This window comes from Scyliorhinus torazame, chromosome 16, assembly GCF_047496885.1.
Source record: "Scyliorhinus torazame isolate Kashiwa2021f chromosome 16, sScyTor2.1, whole genome shotgun sequence".
NCBI lineage: Eukaryota > Metazoa > Chordata > Chondrichthyes > Carcharhiniformes > Scyliorhinidae > Scyliorhinus > Scyliorhinus torazame.
This window is the reverse complement of record NC_092722.1, coordinates 9,207,160-9,227,531: the sequence shown is the minus strand read 5'-3', so window position 1 is coordinate 9,227,531 and position 20,372 is coordinate 9,207,160. Positions and strand designations below refer to the sequence as shown.

Below are 20,372 nucleotides of genomic sequence, written 5' to 3'. Positions count from 1 at the left end.
CACTGGCTGACTTATTTTGAGTATAACGGTCACTGGTGAAATGATTTTGTGTGTACCAGTCACTGGGTTAGTGATCGTGAGTATACCAATCACTGGGTGAGTGATGTTGAGTGTACCATTCACTGGGTGAGTGATGTTGAGTATACAGGTCACTGGGGTGAGTAGTCTTGAGTATACCAGTCACTGGGACTGTGATTGTGAGTGTACCTGTCACTGAATGAGTGATGTTGAGTGTACAGGTCACTGGGGTGAGTAGGTTTGAGTATACCATTCACTGGGAGAGTGATTTTGAGTATACCGGTCACTGGGTGAGTAATTCTGAGTGTACCAGTCACTGGCAGGGTGACTCTGAGTGTACCAGTCACTGGGTGAGTGATGTTGAGTATACAATCACTGGGAGAGTGATTTTGAGTATACCGGTCTCTGGGTGAGTGATGTTGAGTGTACCAGTCACTGGGTGAGTGATGTTGAGTATACCAGTCACTGGGACAGTGATTCTGAGTGTACCAGTCACTGGGACAGTGATTCTGAGTGTACCAGTCCCTGGCAGTGTGATTCTGAGTGTACCAGTCACTGGCAGTGTGTTTCTGAGTGTACCAGTCCCTGGCAGTGTGATTCTGAGTGTACCAGTCACTGGGACAGTGATTCTGAGTGTACCAATCACTGGCAGAGTGATTCTGAGTGTACCAGTCACTGGGACAGTGATTCTGAGTGTACCAGTCACTGGGACAGTGATTCTGAATGTGCCTGTCCCTGGCAGAGTGTACCAGTCCCTGGCAGAGTGTACCAGTCCCTGGTAGAGTGTACCAGTCCCTGGCAGTGTATCAGTCCCTGGCAGAGTGTACCAGTCCCTGGCAGAGTGTACCAGTCCCTGCCAGTGTACCAGTCCCTGGCAGAGTGTACCAGTCCCTGGCAGTGTATCAGTCCCTGGCAGAGTGTACCAGTCCCTGGCAGTGTATCAGTCCCTGGCAGAGTGTACCAGTCCCTGCCAGTGTACCAGTCCCTGGCAGAGTGTACCAGTCCCTGGCAGTGTATCAGTCCCTGGCAGAGTGTACCAGTCCCTGGCAGTGTACCAGTCCCTGGCAGAGTGTACCAGTCCCTGGCAGAGTGTACCAGTCTGATACATTCTGCCCATTGCTGACTCACTCACTGTGCAATGCGCTGTGGGCGCTGTCGAGCCTGTATTGCTGCTGTTGTGATGATCAATACGGACCGCACACTCCAGCACTTCCGCTTCTCAAGCCACGGACCTCCATCTTTTTGCACTTTAGTTTATTTGTTTTGTTTAAAAAAAAACAAGCAGCAACGTTTATTAATCCTGTTTGCTGCCGTTTGTGGTGAGTGGAGGGGGGGGGGGGGGGGGGGGCGGAGCCTCTAAATGTATCTGTCCTCTGCTGTCTCAATCCTCCAACAAGCCGGTCCAGAGCCATTGGAGATGGAGCAATTTGTCAGCTCCTGGGGAGAAACAGCTACATTTCTCTTCTAGATCGAGTGTCAATATTTTAGACCTCAATCTAAAACAGAACAATCTGTCTCTCCCCACCCTGCTGGCTGGTGTAAAGGTTATTGTTCTATCTCTGTTCCTTTCAATGATTCACACTGTCTCTTTGCAGGGCTGTGACTAAATCAGGAACTCGGATCAACGACATGGATTTAACTGGACCCCGGCAGTGACTGGATCACTTAGTGAGTATTATTGAGCCAGTAATGATAGTTGTGGTGGCAGACTTTACTCCCTGGAGTGTGTGTTAGTGTGTCTAGTGTCTCAATAAAGGGGCGTTGAGATTCTGCCTTCAAGTTATCCTTTAAAAAACCTCAATTTTAAGACGAGCTGCCTTTCAAGTCATCACTTCACGCGAGAATTTGAATGTTTACAATGTGCTTTGTGATGTGTGCACTTGACATGTTGGGAAATCACTTGTGTTAGGTTCTTTTGAGAAATTCTTTCTGACTCCATTTCTACAACTTCGCACACTTTTACTAAAACCACACACTATTTTAATGTCATTAAAAAAATCATTTTGTATAGGAAGGAATGAATGGGGCGAGGGCGCTCTTATTTAGCATTTCCCTAACTTATTGGAGCTTCAGGCCCTGCTGCTAGCCATGAGGGCAAATAATTAAATGGCACAAAAATACATAGCATATCCCCGCCCCTTTGTGTTCCCACCATACTTCAGGGAACAATTGCCAGACAGATATTATTTATAATCTGGTATCTATTATGTTGTTTCCTGAAGGATATCACAAGTGAAGTGGCCAACTGGGAAAGGGTTACATACAGCCAGGCACAATTTTCAAACAAGGAACAGTTGACTTGCTAAGTTAGCATTTACGCATTTCTGCTCCTTCCTCCATTTTTCCTTGTAGAAATGACATTAAGTGAAAGTGCGGAATTGTCTCTGCTTTTGTGTTAAGAGATTATTAAAGAAGTAACTGGGAGCATTTCATTATGACAGTCCCATGGGATTGCATCAGTCTATTTTGCAGCATGTAGTGTTCCCATCTGAAATAAGGACTATAAATAGTTACAAAATGTCCTGGTTTCATTTTAATAGTGTTAGGATCTCATTCCTGAAGCTGCTTTTCAGAGATGCACCCAGAGATGTGATCATTTGCTCTCTTTAAGGAAAGAATATGTTTGTTCCCTGGCAGTTGATCACAGGATAGTTTATTAAGGCAGCAAAACAATCCACATTTCATTTTTATGCCACGATATTCTGGGATTTGTAACGCTGTATTATTTCCATGGGTTTAAGGTGGCTGAATAAGTATAACTTCCATTTTTTAGTAATAGGATTTTTCTGAGGTCTTTACCTGTGGTTTACTTACCCCACTACCCCTTCCAGGAGAGCCATGTTATTCTCTGTTATTCTTTTGGAATCCATTTTACGTCATATGTTCCTTTCATTAACACATGGAATTATGTTGATGGCAAAATCATCCTTTTAAACTTCCAATGTTTGTAATGAAATTTTGTCTCCATCCAGCTTTTGTCTGAATATGGGAAAGATTATATTTAGCTACTTCAAACTAAGCATTGTCTGGTATAAATCTGGTGCTATTCAAGCCAATATTGTACAGCTCAGGTTATTTGATTTAAATAGATTAGTGAAACAGGATCCAATTCATTGGACCATTTGCAGGAGGGGTGGGGTGGAGGTTAAACCCATTAAAATCGGACCTAGAAATTAATTAATTTATAATTTAATTGGTGAAATTTACAGATAATTGATTGCCACAGTTAATATCATCACTCTGTGGTTCCTTAGATAAGAATTTTGACTGCACTGTTAATCTGTTGGTCGTGTTTATGTTCAGAGTGTTTACTGATCAGTTTGGGATTTTTCATTAAATCTCAGTGCAATCTCAGAGATTCTAAGAGAACTTGTAGTAAATTGCTTTTTTCAGAAGTAAACATGGTGAGGATCAAGTTGCAAATATACGGCAACAATATTCTAAATATCATATTTCTGAAGATGAGAGTCTCAAAACTTCTTCCATTTTTCAAGCTACACATGAAACTTTGGTTCTGGTAGAAATGATTTGAAACGTACAGAAAATGGGTTTATATATCTATATTGCCAAGTGCTTGTGTTTAAGAGGATCATAGCTGGGCCAACAACTCCTAACAATGACCAGGATTCTGTCAAGCTGATAGAGGCCTCGCCCAGTGGTCAGAGAACCCTGTTTGTCCTGTGGGGAGACCTGACAGAATCAAGTGCCTTTCAGGCACTTAAATGGCTACAATCAGGCCTTCCCTGCAATTGAGGTTCCAGGTGGCAGAGTCCTGCCCGCAGTGCTGCCACAGCAGCAGGAGCAATGGCAGCTGGCAGCACTGCACCCACCCGAGACCCAGGATCATCACGGAATCCGAGACCAAAGGTGAGTGTAGGTGGGAAGGGTATTGAGGGGTAGGAGTCACTGAAAGGTCGGGGTGGGGGAGGGTGTGGAGAGGGGGAGGGCGGGGGGAGGGGGGGGGGGGAGCTGGGCAGGGGGTTTGAACCAAGGTCAGTGGGTGGGGGGGTGACCTTTAGCAGCCGCCCCCTGCCCAATGTCAGGTCCCTCAACAGCGCCTGATGCTGAGGAACTCTCTCTCTCTCCCCCCCCCCCCCCCCCCCCCCCCCCCCATGTGACTATGATGATAACTGGGATAGCTGTGCCACAAATTACAATTTAAAGATGATTCCCTCTGCTTCATTAGAGAGTGGGAAAGTTATCTCAGCTTGGGTGGTGGTTGGGCTTGATTAGCAACCTCCTTGCTCTCAAGTATCTGGATCATGCTCACCGCACTGAGTTACAAAGCGTACCGGTGCTCTTGAAACTTTAAGGTACTAAGGAGTCAAAGGATGGAACACCTTGAAAAGATAAAGGAAACTGATCAAGCTTTAGGAAGGCGAAAGGAATTACTGCCTCATCTGATCATCTGTCTGTAAACATCCGACGGGTAAATACTTGTAATGAAATCGAGATATTTTGAACGTTTCCACATCTTTATAAATTGTATCCTTTTTCTTAACCGTTCCAGGAATATATTTAACACTCCCTGGCAGAACAAAAACTAACCAGTTGTGAAATATGTTTCTGTCGTCAAATCATTGTTACATTTCATATGTATGTCGGGATCTGTTAGTAGAATTGATTATTGATCTGATTATTAAAAACTTACCAAGTTTCAATATACTTCTGTCAAAGGAATAGCTTCAGAGTAAATGGGGTAGGTTGGGGTAGTTTTCTCTGTTTCCTGGAAAGCATTTAAACAGTCGAAGAAAAGTATTTCCTCTAACTTATTTAAACGTTTAAAAACTAGCTGCATTTTTGGCTGGTTTGGGTCGAGTGCTGTTCTCTGATAACAAAGCATTTTAATATCTATTCAGGCCCTGAAATTAGACACTTTAAAATGCCTGCACTGTACTTATTCCTTACGGGACAGTCAAAGTCTAGGGAGCTAATGAATAATGGACAGTGCTCTAAAAGATTTAATCCATAAATATGCAGTCCTAATATCAGTAGCTGCTGCCAAGTATTCTGACATATGGAGGAAAACATACGGGAAACAGTGACTCAACTTATTTCCCAGGTAATCAGGTTATGAATGAGTTACAGCAATTTTCTTCCAAAGGCAATAAACTGGGTTCTCTGCTTCCGATTATGTTCTGCTTATTGCCGAAGAATTGGACATTTAAACATTTTCGGCTTTATTTTATTATAAAATGCAGGATGCTTTTCATACTTCCCGTTGCCTCGGTGAGGAGATTTTTAGTGTCCTTTGCAATTATAGCTGTCCCCAGCTTTTAAAAAAATCATTCTCTGAATTTTTAAGATTGGGCCTTCCATTGCTTCACATTTAGTTGCTGCCGAGAGGGTGTTAGGCGACCCGGTTTGGTAGTACGACAAACGTTTTATTAAAATACCTTTCACCCTGGCTTTAGCCACTGATGTGCTTTAAAGCAGTAGTAATGGGAGTAGGTGGCACGATGGTGTAGCGGTTAGCACTGCTACCTTGCAGCACCTGGCTTCCACTCTGGCCTTGGGTGACTGCCTGTCTGTCTGCGTGGGTTTCCTCCGGGTGCTCCGGTTTCCTCCCACAGTCCAAAGATATGCAAGTTAGGTGGGGTCACGGGCATGGTGCGGGAGAGCTTTTATATTTTAATATATTCGAATGCCTGGCAAAGACCCCTTAATTCTGGCAAAACGGTGCCTGTGCACTGCATGCCCTGAATACAGTCGTCACGCTCAAATCAAAATAAAACATCATCGGTGGGGGGTACTTGATTAACTTTGCTTGAAAGAAGCAATGTGTCCTCTTTCTGAACCTTCCCTTGCTTCGCAAACAGTTGCTCTCAATCGTGTGTTCGGCTAAAATAATAAAACATGTTTTGCAAACTTTTAAGTGGATCTCAGCCTTTTTTCTCGACAGACTTTGGTCCATTTGAGAATGTGCTTCTTTTTTTTAACAAACAATTTTATTGAGGTATTTTTTGGCATTGTAAACAGTTACAGATTACAGAAATATGCAAACATCAACGGAAAACTAAATCTTCAACCAAACCATAATGCACACACCTGCTCCTCTCCCATAGACACTACCCGCCTATTTATCCCTCCTACTCTACTCTAATCTCCCCCCCCCCTCCCCTGCTGACGTTCACTCTCCCGCGAAGAAGTCTATGAATGGTGGCCACCTTCGGGCGAACCCCAGTACAGATGCCCTCAAGGCGAACTTAATTTTTTCCATACCCAGAAAAGTTGACATGTCCGAAAGCCATAGTTTGGTCTTCGGGGGTTTTGAGTCCCTCCATGCCAGCAGTATTCGCCACTGGGCTATTAGGGAAACAAAGGCCAGAACATCTGCCTCTTTCTCTCCCTGGACTCCCGGGTCTTCCAAAACTCCGAAAATTGCCACCCCTGGACTCATCACCACCCTTGTTTTCAGCACCCGGGACATGACCCCCGCAAATCCCTCCCAGTACCCCCCTAAGCTGAGGGCATGCCCAAAATATGTGAACGTGGTTCGCTGGTCCTCCCGCGCATCTAGCGCACTTGTCCTCTACCCCAAAGAATTTGCTCATCCGAGCCACCGTCATGTGGGCCCGGTGAACGACCTTAAACTGAATCAGGCTGAGCCTGGCACATTTTGAGTTTACCCTACTCAGGGCTTCCGCCCATATCCCGTCCTCCATCTCCCCACCGAGCTCCTCCTCCCATTTGAGTTTCAGTTCCTCCGTCTGGGACTCTTCCCCCTTCATGAGCACCTTGTAAATATCCGAGACTCTACCCTCTCCTCCTTCTCCTCGAGACTATTCTGTCCCTATTGGCGGGAGGCGTGGGAAGGATGGGACCTGTCTGCGTACAAAGTCCCGCACCTGTAAGTACCTAAAGTCATTTCCCCTTGAGAATGTGCTTCTTAAGACTGTTTCGCTTTGCATCGACATTTGTGTTTATTTAAGCTGTTAGCGGAAATTCTCAAACCTATCACTAATATTCGGGATGAAACATCGAGTCCAGCGCAGAATTATTTGCATTTTTGAAAAAAAAACTTTGGCTGATTCAATGTGCAGATAACCATAGTAATGTTCCAGCCTGCGTTTACTTCCTTCGCATGAACTTTTGACTGTCTGGAGTGAAGTAACACATCTTCATCAGCATCTTTCACAGAGGGTTTTCTTGCTGTCAACCTGCTTTTCTCGTTTTAGTTTGTTTCCTTAGTAAGCAGCTGCAATTAAATTGCAAGTCAAATTTGTCATCATTTATGTTGACTAATGATGTTTCATTAAGACTAGTAGCAAGAGCGATCCTTCAGGACAGTGTTGTGAATGTCAAAGTAAGCAATACAGTAGTGTGAAGAGATACAAAATAACAGTGCTGTTGCCACAGATGCCATAATGCTGCACGTTTTATATTTCCCAATTTAACAAAGACTTTCATTTGTATAGCACCTGATCATGTTTCACATCCAACAAATTGCTTTGGAACATGGTGGTTTCGCAACCTTGCTGCCATATTTGATCTGGAGATGAGCTTCCAAACTCACTTGAGACTGCCTATTTCCATGTCCGTAACGCCGCTCCTGTCTCAGCTTATCTGCTGCTGAAGCCCTCATCGAGCCTTCCACACTCCAGGCTGGCCTTGCACATTCTACCCTCCGTAAACCTAAAGTCTCACAGCAAGTCCTGTTCTCCTATTAGCCCTATGCTGCTCTACATTCTCACTGGTCAAGAAAGGTCCTGATTTTAAAATTTTCATCCCTGTTTTCAAATCCCTCCATGGCCTTTTTCCTCAATATCTCTGCAATCTTCTCCAAACCCACAAAGCACTCCCAAGATGTTTGCGCTCCTCTAATTACAACCTCTTGCGCATTCCCAATTATAATTGCCCTGCCATTGGCGACCATGACTTCCCTCCCTACACCTCTCCACCCTGATACCTCACCTTCCTCCTTTACTCATCTGACCTAATGGGTGCGATTGAACAGTCCTGACACGCCTGACCCGGTGATACAACTAGGCTGTCAAGTCGCACGAGAGGCCTCTTGCGAAATTTGCGATGCTCGGAACGCCTCGCGAGGTCTAACTAAATCTCACGAGATGTCGCTATCTGGATCTCGCCTTCACTGGGTGAGATCCAGATTTATATATTTAAGTGAGCCATTAGCACCTGGGCACCTTGGCATTGCCACCTGGGGCACCTTGGCACTGCCACCTGGCACCTTGCCGCTGTCACACAGGCATGTTGGCGCTGCCACCCGGGCACCTTGGCACTGTCACCCGGGGACACTGGCAGTGCCAAAGTTCCCAGGTGCCAGGTTGCCCATGCCAGGGGTTGGGCCCGGGGGTGCCCTGCTCTTAAGAACTGGGGTGAGGGGGAGGGGCTCAAGGACCTCCTAAGAGGTAAGTTGGGGCGATGGGGGGGGGGGTCCGAAGGCTGCAGTGAGGCGTCTGAGGGGGAGGTCAAGAGATCGGGGCGGCGTTTAAAAATGGCACCCCGATCTCTTCCTCGTCAGTGCAGGAAGTGAGGTCATTGGGGCTTTGGGACGTCCCCGACCGAGGCCAGTAAAAAACGACAGAGCCCCGTTTGATAATGGGGTCGTTCTTGGCGCTGCAGGTGCCGCGATATACCCCGCTGTACGCGCCCAAAACTGATCTTTTTTTGTGTGTTAAATCGCGCCCAATGTCTCCTTTTGTATCTTTGTGTCACACTTTGTTTTATAAGGTTTCTGTGAAACGCCTCAGGTTGTTACAACACAGTCAAGGTGCTATAGAAAAATAAGTTGTTGTTATGTAACCGCTACATTAGTCAAACTGCAAGGCGAGGCCAAGAAGTGTTTGTTTGTCCAGGTGAATGATGATACTTGAAGTGCGAAATTCTACTGAATTCGTTCACTGCATTTCCCTCAAATCTGGATTTCCTTTCAAAGCCGGCATCATAAAACCTTTTATTCCCCTACGGAGGCCTTTTCTGCTTTGGAACATATTTCTTTGATTCTCATAACCGTTGAAATGTTGGAATTAGGATGGGAAAAGCCACTGGTTATATTTCGCAAGGTTTGCAGAAAAAGGATTTCAGGCACCATCAATTACTTTCAAACACTGCCAAACCTGCTCTTTGTCAGGAGCTGTCTTCTGTTAGTTACGATCAGCAGAACCTAGACAGAAGTGGTACCTGAACGATTTCTAGCACCGTTACGTCCGAGGCTGCTGATTTAACTTTACCTCCAATATTCCCATGGCAGGGAATTAGTTCTAGAAACCTAAAAATTCAGCCTAATTGCAATATCCGAGGACAGCAATGTCTGGAGTTTGACTTCTGCGTGCACTAGATCTTTTGGGGAGTTGCTTGCAATGAGTTGGACTGTCAAATAACAAAAGGTACGTCACGGCAGACAGCGAATTGTCAAACCACTGACGTCTGGTGCCTAAATAAGTTAAATCATGTTTATTACAATATGGAATTATATAAACTGTGTTTTGTGCAATTCAGACTAGGATTTTTACATGAAGAGGATGGGAATAGAGGGATACGGACCCAGGAAGTGTAGACGATTTTAGTTTAGATGGGCAGCATGGTCGGCACGGGCTTGGAGGGCCGAAGGGCCTGTTCCTGTGCTGTTCTTTTCTTTGCTCGTTGTTCTTTGTTCTTTGATTCTGCCTATTTTTCTGTGAAATTTAAGTCAGAGATTTTGATATTTATATCTTTTATTTTGTCTGCATGCTGATGTATATGTTTGTATTGGTTATTTTTTTGAAAGCCCAGGTTATGCAGCAAGCTAGTAGTCAAAGTGGGCTCATTTTATAGACATGAGATGGAGGTTATGGAAGTTGGCAGCAGTGATTGGCGTGAGCACAAGGTGCGGTCAGGTGACCCTTGGATTTTGACGAAATTGAATGGGAGTTCTGGAGTTTGGAACAACTCTTGGATCTTAGAAGGCCTCACAGCTTTGGAAGCAAAATTCTGGAGATCAGCAGCATTCCCTTGAGGAGGTACCCGTAAGCTTAGGTTTATCCTGGAGTTGGAGATCCTGGACCTTGGCAGCACTGAACATGGGGATCCGAGGGGGTCAAAGGTAGCTTGGGGGGAGGGGGAGGCATTCTGGGTTGGTAGCTATCTGAGGTGGTTTAGCACCTGGGGATGTCTGGGGAAGGTAACACGGAACAGGTAGCCCAAAGGTTTGACAGCATTGAGGGAGGACTTTGCAGTTAAAGCTCAGTGAGAATGATGGGGTTTTGTAGTCAGAGGAGACATGTTCATGGGCATTGATCTATCTGGGTTCCTATCAGTAGGTGATGGTGGGGCACTCGAGGAAGGGAGGTTTACTTGTAGACTTGGGAACAGAAGCTGTCTCGTAGTTTGCGGAGAAACTTGGACGATTGGGTTCCCTTGCACTTTATGGAATTTTAACTCCGGAATGTTAGACTTTTGGCCCTGACAACTCTTCCACCAGGAAACCGGCCTGATGGACAGACGTTGGCCTCCAGTCAGGTGGGTAGCATTCCAGAGGAGGCTGCTGGACCCGATACATTTGATTCCTGGGGTGAATTCATTCAGATGACAATCCAATTCCCTTTTGAATACCTCAATCGAACCTGCCTCTCAGGAAGTTCATTCCAGGCTCCAACCTCCTCCTGGGGGAAATCATTTTTCCTCACATCACTTCTACTGCTTTTGGCCGTTATTTTGAATCTGCGTCCTCTAGGCCTCGATGTAATCTTGAGTGGGAACCGTTTCTCACTGTTTCCCCTACTGTCCATCTATCGATACTCCCAGTTGTCCATCCCTGGAATCATTCTTGTGAATCTCCTCTGTACTTCCGCCAATGTCTTCACATCCTTCAAACATAGTGCCCAGAACTGGACGCACTGCTCCAGGTCTGGTTTGAGTGCATGTGTATCTTCAACATTTATCAATGAAACACCAGTCAGATGTATGACAGACAAGGCAAATGTAACAGTTTTGTAATGTAGGTAATGTTATTTTACTGATAAATTGATGGTTTTTGTTCACGTCCCAGTTGGTGTCTTCATTGAAGGTTTGCAGAGGAATTTTGTAGCCTGGTTTATGTGACTGTCGAGTCACTCAACTATTTTCTTTTGCTGGTGTAGGGCAGCTGGTGTTTAATCCATGGAAAGGCTGCGGAATCCTACACAAGTTCCGTCTCAACTTTAGACTGACCCAGTTTCCCAGTTAATGCATTGCACAGGACAGTTGTGGTAGACTTAATACTATTTTTATTGCTGTAGCTTAACATGAGACTCTGCAAGGTTAGGTCAATCTGGCTGGATTGGTGGGTGCACGGTCTAGACACTCCGTAAAAACAAGCACTCTCAGAAATGCCACACTAAGCTCCTGCATGTTGCAGCGTATAAGAAGACCCCATTTTCTTTGACCCCCACAATTCATGTTTTTGCATATACGTCAACCCCCGTTTTCAGGCTTAACATGCTGCACTCTCATTGGTAGTCACCCTTAGTTTTTCACCCCATAATTTGATGTTTTACTTACTGTGTCTTGTAACTGGGCTCGAAGGTTCAAGCAGGCAATGCAGGCCGTGTTGCAAAGATGCACAGGAGTTTAAGACGCGCTCACACAGAGCAGACCCACGTAGCAAACGACAAAGATAGTGACACCCACACGGCCGGGACACTTATGTACTCAGCGCATCAGCCGACTCCCGTTTTGGAGGGATTCTCCGAGTCTTCAACGGTCAACTCAGCGGTTCATGGACTCCGAGGAACTCTGCCATTTTTGTGGTCCTGTGGCGTCTGTGTGCCACGTCCACGTTGAATGTTTGTGGCTGCACTCCCTTTTTAGTTTCTAAACCAACCTTTTTGTTGAAGTTTTGTTTGCACTTCAGCCCCACACTCCTGATCGACGGGCACCCGATGTGGAAAGGGGTGGGGAAGACGGAGGATCTCCTCACGGCATTAACAGGGCCAGGCAACGGGCGACCGAGGGGGTCATCTGGCCGGACTGTCTGCCCCTCTTCTGTGGCTATGTCTGTGACCGGGTGTCCCTGGAGAAGGAGCATGCAGTGTCCACGGGCACCATCGAGGCCTTCCATGCCCGGTGAGTACCACAGGGGCTGGAGTGCTTTATTGACCCTTTTAATCACATTTTGATTTGATGTTTGTCAAGATTCTGTTGATCTTTGTTTTGTTTGGGACGCATCACAGATACTAAATTTGGAATGTTGCAGAGAAGATTGGCATGTTTTGTTTGGGCACTGCCCCATCAAGAGCGTCCCCTTTTAATTTGTCCCTGAGTTTGTTTCTTTCAGTCTAATTAGTTGATTGGCCCCAAAAGAGTTCAAAGGGCCACTCATATGTTGCCATGTACACTAACGGGAACCGCCATGTACACTAAGAGGCTTGTGGTAGTCATCACTGTTTGTATATATGACGTGTATGAGATGTAATACGGTAAGGCTCCTGTACTACAGGTATGGAGGTAGATCCCTGCCTGCTGGCTCCGCCCAATAGGCGGAGTATAAATGTGTGTGCTCACCGAGCTGCAGCCATTTTGGCAGCAGCTGTAGGAGGCAACACATCTCTGCTTAATAAAGCCTCGAATACGCTCTACTCTCGTCTCGTCGTAATTGATAGTGCATCAATTTATTAAGCAGAGAGTTAACAGCGATGGACCTACGCATCAAGCCGGATCGCCTGCAGCTGCACCCTCAAGCAGACAATGCCACGTCGGCCTTCGACCACTGGTTAGCTGGCTTTGAAGCCTACATTGGATCAGTGACAGAACAACCCTCAGTTGCACAGAAACTCCAGATCCTGTACATACGGTTGAGCTCCGATATTTTTCACCTTATCCGGGACGCGCCCAACTACACTGAGGCCATGGCGCTTCTGAAAGAGAACTTCACCCGGACGATCAACAAACTCCACGCCAGGCAACTCCTGTTCACGCGGCAACAACTCCCCGGTGAGTCATTGGCAGATTTCTGGCGTGCCCTGCACGCCCTGGCGAGGAACTGCGATTGCCAGGCAGTTTCGACCGTTGAACATTCCGAACTCCTAATCAGGGACGCTTTCGTTACGGGCATAGGGTTGGCGTACATCCTCCAGCGCCTCTTAGAAGGGGGTACGCTCGACCTCGTGGCGATCAAGAAACCCGCGGCCTCACTAACTGAAGCCTCCCGTAATGTACAAGCGTACGCCCCCGACCCCACGGCGATCCCATCCTGGACATTGTGGACCCCACCATCGACCGCCCCCAGCCAAACCCAAGCCTGCACCGCGCAGCAGCCAACCAATCCTGGGGGGCCCAGGTGCTATTTCTGCGGGCAGACAAAGCACCCCCGGCAGCGCTGCCCGGCGCAGAGCGCAATCTGCAAGGCCTGCGGGAAGAAAGGATATTTCGCTGCGGTGTGTCACGCCCGGTCGATCGCCGCTGTAACCAGCCCCATTGTTCCTGCACCCCCCACGTTCAACCCGTGGGCGCCGCCATCTTCCTCGCATCAGAACACGTGCAGCCCGTGGGCGCCACCATCTTCCCCCCATCAGACCTCGTGCGGCCCGTGGGCGCCGCCATCTTTAACGCCGCCTGCCACGTGTGCGCCGCCATCTTCGGCGCCATTTTGGACGGCGCCTCGGGACCCCTGCTCGTCGGGCACCTCATCAGGCTGCTCATCGCCTGCAACCGCCGCAGACCAGCCCTGGGCCCACCAACACCAGTCGCAGCTCGCCTCCATCACGCTCGACCAGTCGATGGCCACAAGACACCTTGCCTTCTCGACTCCGGGAGCACGGAGAGCTTCATCCACCCCGATACGGTAAGTCACTGCTCCCTTGTGGTACACCCCATTACCCAATGCATCTCCCTGGCCTCCGGATCCCACTCCATGGAGATCTGGGGGTACTGCATCACCACCCTCACCGTCCAGGGCGTAGAGTTCAGCAACGTCCGACTCTACGTCCTCCCCAACCTCTGCGCTGCCTTGCTACTCGGCCTGGACTTCCAGTGCAACTTCCAAAGTCTAATCCTGAAATTTGGTGGGCCCCTACCACCCCTTACTGTCTGCGGCCTCACGACCCTTAAGGTCGACCCACCTTCCCTGTTTGCAAATCTCACCCCGGATTGCAAACCCGTCGCCACCAGGAGCAGACGGTACAGTGCCCAGGAGAGGGCCTTCATCAGATCGGGAAGGCATCATCGAGGCCAGCAACAGCCCCTGGAGAGCCCAAGTGGTAGTTGTAAAGCCTGGGGAGAAACACAGGATGGTCATTGACTACAGTTAGACCATCAATCGGTACACGCAGCTCGATGCGTACCCCCTCCCACGCATATCTGATATGGTCAATCCGATTGCACAGTACCGGGTCTTCTCTGCAGTGGACCTGAAATCTGCCTACCACCAGCTCCCCACTCGCAAGGCGGACCGCCCATACACCGCGTTCAAAGCAGACAGCTGCCTTTACCACTTTCTTAGGGTTCCCTTCGGCGTCACTAACGGGGTCTCGGTCTTCCAACGGGAGATGGACCGAATGATTGACCGGTACGGACTGCGGGCCACCTTCCCGTACCTAGACAATGTCACGGTCTGCGGCCACAACCAGCAGGACCGCGATGCTAACCTTTTCAAATTTCTCCACACCGCCAAACTCCTGAACCTAACGTATAACAAGGAGAAGTGCGTGTTCAGCACCAACCGCTTAGCCATCCTTGGCTATGTGGTGCAGAATGGAGTTCTAGGGCCTGACCCCGACCGCATGCGCCCTCTCATGGAACTCCCCCTCCCCCACTGCCCCAAGGCCCTCAAACGATGCCTGGGGTTCTTCTCATACTACGCCCAGTTGGTTCCTAACTATGCAGACAAGGCCCGCCCACTCATTCACTCCACAGTTTTCCCCCTGACGGCCGAGGCTCACCAGGCCTTCAACCGTATCAAGACTGACATCGCCAAGGCTGCGATGCACGCGGTCGACGAGACCCTCCCCTTTCAAGTCGAGAGCGATGCATCAGACGTCGCTCTGGCCGCCACCCTCAACCAGGCAGGCAGACCCGTGGCATTCTTTTCCCGCACCCTCCATGCCTCTGAAATTCGCCACTCCTCCGTCGAAAAGGAGGCCCAAGCCATTGTTGAAGCTATGCGGCATTGGAGGCATTGCCTGGCTGGCAGGAGATTAACTCTCCTCACTGACCAACAGTCGGTTGCCTTCATGTTCAATAACACACAGCGGGGCAAGGTCAAAAATGATAAAACCTTGAGGTGGAGGATCGAGCTCTCCACCTACAATTATGAGATTTTGTATCGCCCCGGTAAGCTCAACGAGCCCCCCGATGCCCTATCCCGAGGTACATGTGCCAGCACACAAGTGGACTGACTCTGGGCCCTACACGATGGTCTCTGTCACCCAGGGTCACTTGGTTCTTTCACTTCATAAAGGCCCCTCAACCTATCCTACTCCATTGCGGAAGTCAGGGTGGTCACCAGAGACTGCCAGGTCTGCGCGGAGTGCAAACCGCATTTCTACCGGCCAGACCGAGCGCACCTGGCGAAGGCCTCCCGTCCCTTTGAACGCCTCCCTTTGAAGCATGGATTTCAAAGGGCCCCTCCCCTCCTCCGACCGAAACACGTACTTCCTTAACGTGGTCGTAGAATACTCCACATTCCCCTTCGCCATTCCATGCCCCGATATGACGTCTGCCACAGTCATCAAAGCCCTCAATAGAATCTTCACTCTGTTCGGTTTCCTCGCTTACGTCCACAGCGACCGGGGATCCTCCTTTATGAGTGATGAGCTGCGTCAGTTCCTGCTCAGCAAGGGCATTGCCTCGAGCAGGACGGCCAGCTACAACCCCCGGGGAAACGGGCAGGTGGAGAGAGAGAACGGGACGGTCTGGAAGGACGTCCTGCTGGCCCTACACGGTCTAAAAATCTCCCGGTCTCCCGCTGGCAGGAGGTCCACCCCGGCGCGCTCCACTCCATCTGATCGCTACTTTGCACTGCGACTATTGAAACCCCCCATGAACGCCTCCTTGCCTTCCCTAGGAATTCCACCTCCGGGGTTTCGCTCCCAACGTGGCTGGCAGCTCCAGGACCCGTCCTCCTCCGCAAGCACGTGCGGCTCCACAAGGCAGACCCGTTGGTCGAGAGGGTACAGCTACTCCACGCAAACCCGCAGTACAGCGTACCCCGACGGCCGCCAAGACACAGTCTCCCTCAAGGACCTGGCACCAGCTGGGTCCTCACCCCCCCCCCCCCCAACTGCCCCGGCGCCACCCACCCTCCCCCCAGCGCACCTCACCACAGCACCCGCTCCAGGACGATCCGTCCTCCCATTGGTTCCACCCAGGGATGAAGATGAGGACTACACGCTCCCGGAGTCACCGGCGCCGCCTGCATCGCCACCGTGACTGCGGCGCCCACAGCGGAGGATCAAGGCACCCGACCGGCTAAATTTGTGAACTTTTCCCCAAACTGTACACTTTAAAAATGCTCACATGCATGTAAAAAGGGACTGTTTAGCACAGTGCTAAATCGCTGGCTTTGAAAGCAGACCAAGGCAGGCCAGCAGCACGGTTCAATTCCCGTAACAGCCTCCCCGAACAGGCGCCGGAATGTGGCGACTAGGGGCTTTTTACAGTAACTTCATTTGAAGCCTACTTGTGACAATAAGCGATTTTCATTTCATTTTTCATTTCAAATAGTTTTCCACCACCCCCGCTGGACTCTTTTTTAACAGAGGGTGATTGTGGTAGTCATCACTGTTTGTATATATAACGTATATGAGAAGTAGTACGGTAAGGCTCCTGTACTACAGGTACGGGGATGGATCCCTGTCTGGCGGAGTATAAATGTGTGTGCTCACTGAGCTGCAGCCATTTCAGCAGCAGCTGTAGGAGGCAACACATCTCTGCGTAATAAAGCCTCGATTATGCTCTACTCTCGTCTCGTCGTAATTGATAATGCATCAGAGCTCAACAGAAGGGGTTACACAACTATGCAAAAAGGATATTCACTATCCTCTAAAGATTCACAATTAATAAATATACTGTCTACAGTACATTGTCTAGCTATTGGAGGAATTGCAGCAATAGTGTTTACACCATGCATCAGACTAAAACCATCTGCAATTTTCCACAAATAGTTTAAATGCTTTAGCTTTTGAAAAACACAAAGTTGTGCATTCTTTGAGGACGAGTTCAAGCATTTAAAAACACACTGCAGTTAAGTGGTGACTCACACAAACAACCAGTCCCGTGCGAGTGTAAATTGAAAAACAATGGAAGACTGGAAGGTAATTCCAGTACTATGTGCCAAAGTAATGCAAGCAACACTTCATGTGATTACATCCGTTGATTTTTAATGTCTCGGAACACGCTTGACTTGCATAATGCTTGACTTGTGTGGGTGTAATTTAATGATGAAGCGTGCGGCCATACTTTGGTGTTACAGGACTACGTGGCTTTGTTTTCCCTCCGATTATCATTTAGATCTGATTGTAATCACGCAGTGCTCTCTGGTAACTGTCCTGATGCATTTGTGTAACACTTGCAAAGAAGTGGCAAAGTTCTCTAGATTCCTTTGTAGAGTGTATTGAAGTTTATTTGGCATTGCTTTGTGAATGAAATCTTGCTTATAATCCTCAATCAGGCTTTTAAAAAAAAAAAGACTCCGTACAAGTCTGCACTGTTGGATTATCAGGAATGTGTTTTGTAAATAAGTGTTATTGGACACAGTTAACTGGAGATTTACCATTGAACGGGTCTCCGTTTCTACAGCTGTACTTGTACTGCAACTTTTGTATCATTGAAACACATTGGTACTGAATGCAGCCGAATTTAATAATCGGGTTCGTGACAAAGAACAAAGAACAAAGAAATGTACAGCACAGGAACAGGCCCTTCGGCCCTCCAAGCCCGTGCCGACCATGCTGCCCAACTAAACTACAATCTTCTACACTTCCTGGGTCTGTATCCCTCTATTCCCATCCTATTCATGTATTTGTCAAGATGCCCCTTAAATGTCACTATCATCCCTGCTTCCACCACCTCCTCCGGTAGCGAGTTCCAGGCACCCACTACCCTCTGTGTAAAAAACTTGCCTCGTACATCTACTCTAAACCTTGCCCCTCGCACCTTAAACCTATACCCCCTAGTAATTGACCCCTCTACCCTGGGGAAAAGCCTCTGACTATCCACTCTGTCTATGCCCCTCATAATTTTGTCGACCTCTATCAGGTCGCCCCTCAACCTCCGTCGTTCCAGTGAGAACAAATCGAGTTTATTCAACCACTTCTCATAGCTAATGCCCTCCATACCAGGCAACATTCTGGTAAATCTCTTCTGCACCCTCTCTAAAGCCTCCACATCCTTCTGGTAGTGTGGCGACCAGAATTGAACACTATACTCCAAGTGTGGCCTAACTAAGGTTCTATACAGCTACATGACTTGCCAATTCTTATACTCAATGCCCCAGCCAATGAAGGCAAGCATGCTGTATGCCTTCTTGACTACCTTCTCCACCTGTGTTGCCCCTTTCAGTGACCTGTGGACCTGTACTCCTAAATCTCTCTGACTTTCAATACTCTTGAGGGTTCTACCATTCACTGTATATTCCCTACCTGCATTAGACCTTCCAAAATGCATTACCTCACATTTGTCCGGATTAAATTCCATCTGCCATCTCTCCGCCCAAGTCTCCAAACAATCTAAATCCTGCTGTATCCTCTGACAGTCCTCATCGCTATCAGCAATTCCACCAACCTTTGTGTCGTCTGCAAACTTACTAATCAGACCAGTTACATTTTCCTCCAAATCATTTATATATACTACAAACAGCAAAGGTCCCAGCACTGATCCCTGCGGAACACCACTAGTCACAGCCCTCCAATTAGAAAAGCATCCTTCCATTGCTAATCTCTGCCTTCTATGACCTAGCCAGTTCTGTATCCACCTTGCCAGCTCACCCCTGATCCCGTGTGACTTCACCTTTTGTACTAGTCTACCATGAGGGACCTTGTCAAAGGCCTTACTGAAGTCCATTCAGACAACATCCACTGCCCTAGCTGCATCAATCATCTTTGTGACCTCCTCGAAAAACTCTATCAAGTTAGTGAGGCACGACCTCCCCTTCACAAAACCATGCTGCCTCTCACTAATACGTCCATTTGCTTCCAAATGGGAGTAGATCCTGTCTCAAAGAATTCTCTCCTGTAATTTCCCTACCACTGATGTAAGGCTCACCGGCCTGTAGTTCCCTGGATTATCCTTGCTCCCCTTCTTAAACAGAGGAACAACATTGGCTATTCTCCAGTCCTTCGGGACATCACCTGAAGACAGTGAGGATCCAAAGATTTCTGTCAACGCCTCAGCAATTTCCTCTCTAGCCTCCTTCAGTATTCTGGGGTAGATCCCATCAGGCCCTGGGGACTTATCTACCTTAATATTTTTCAAGACGCCCAACACCTCGTCTTTTTGGATCTCAATGTGACCCAGGCTATCTACACACCCTTCTCCAGACTCAACATCTACCAATTCCTTCTCTTTGGTGAATACTGATGCAAAGTATTAATTTAGTACCTCGCCCATTTCCTCTGGCTCCACACATAGATTCCCTTGCCTATCCTTCAGTGGGCCAACCCTTTCCCTGGCTACCCTCTTGCTTTTTATGTACGTGTAAAAAGCCTTGGGATTTTCCTTAACCCTATTTGCCAATGACTTTTCGGGACCCCTTCTAGCCCTCCTGCCTCCTTGCTTAAGTTCCTTCCTATTTTCCTTATTTTCCACACAGTCTTCGTCTGTTCCCAGCCTTTTAGCCCTGACAAATGCCTCCTTTTTCTTTTTGACGAGGCCTACAATATCTCTCGTTATCCAAGGTTCCCGAAAATTGCCGTATTTATCCTTCTTCCTCACAGGAACATGCCAGTCCTAAATTCCTTTCAACTGACACTTGAAAGCCTCCCACATGTTGATTTACCCTCAAACATCCGGCCCCAATCTAGGTTCTTCAGTTTCCGCCTAATATTGTTATAATTAGCCTTCCCCCAATTTAGCACATTCACCCTAGGACCACTCTTATCCTTGTCCACCAGCACTTTAAAACTTACTGAACTGTGGTCACTGTTCCCGAAATGCTCCCCTACTGAAGGGGCTGGTATAGCACAGTGAGCTAAATAGCTGGCTTGCAATGCAGTACAATGCCAGCAGTGGGGGTTCAATTCCCGTACCGGCCTCCCCGAACAGGTGCCGGCGACAACGGGCTTTCCACAGTAACTACTTGTGACAATAAGTGATTATTATTGCGGGCAGCACGGTAGCATTGTGGATAGCACAATTGCTTCACAGCTCCAGGGTCCCAGGTTCAATTCCAGCTTGGGTCACTGTCTGTGCGGAGTCTGCACATCCTCCCCGTGTGTGCG

At 48.1% G+C, this 20,372-nt stretch overlaps 1 protein-coding gene across 2 annotated transcripts in view; it reads left to right on the top strand.

Moving 5' to 3' along the window:
• Positions 1-1,179: 1,179 nt before the first annotated feature.
• The window catches only part of pik3cd (phosphatidylinositol-4,5-bisphosphate 3-kinase, catalytic subunit delta), a 238,423-nt gene continuing 219,230 nt past the window's right edge, over positions 1,180-20,372 (top strand). Inside the window, exons 1-2 of one of the 2 annotated variants that reach the window (XM_072477912.1) lie at positions 1,180-1,337; positions 1,614-1,686. The gene's annotated coding sequence lies outside the window, so the exon portion shown is untranslated. Of the gene's footprint in view, positions 1,338-1,487; positions 1,687-20,372 lie in introns of those variants that run through there. The other variant, XM_072477913.1, reaches the window with a different exon arrangement.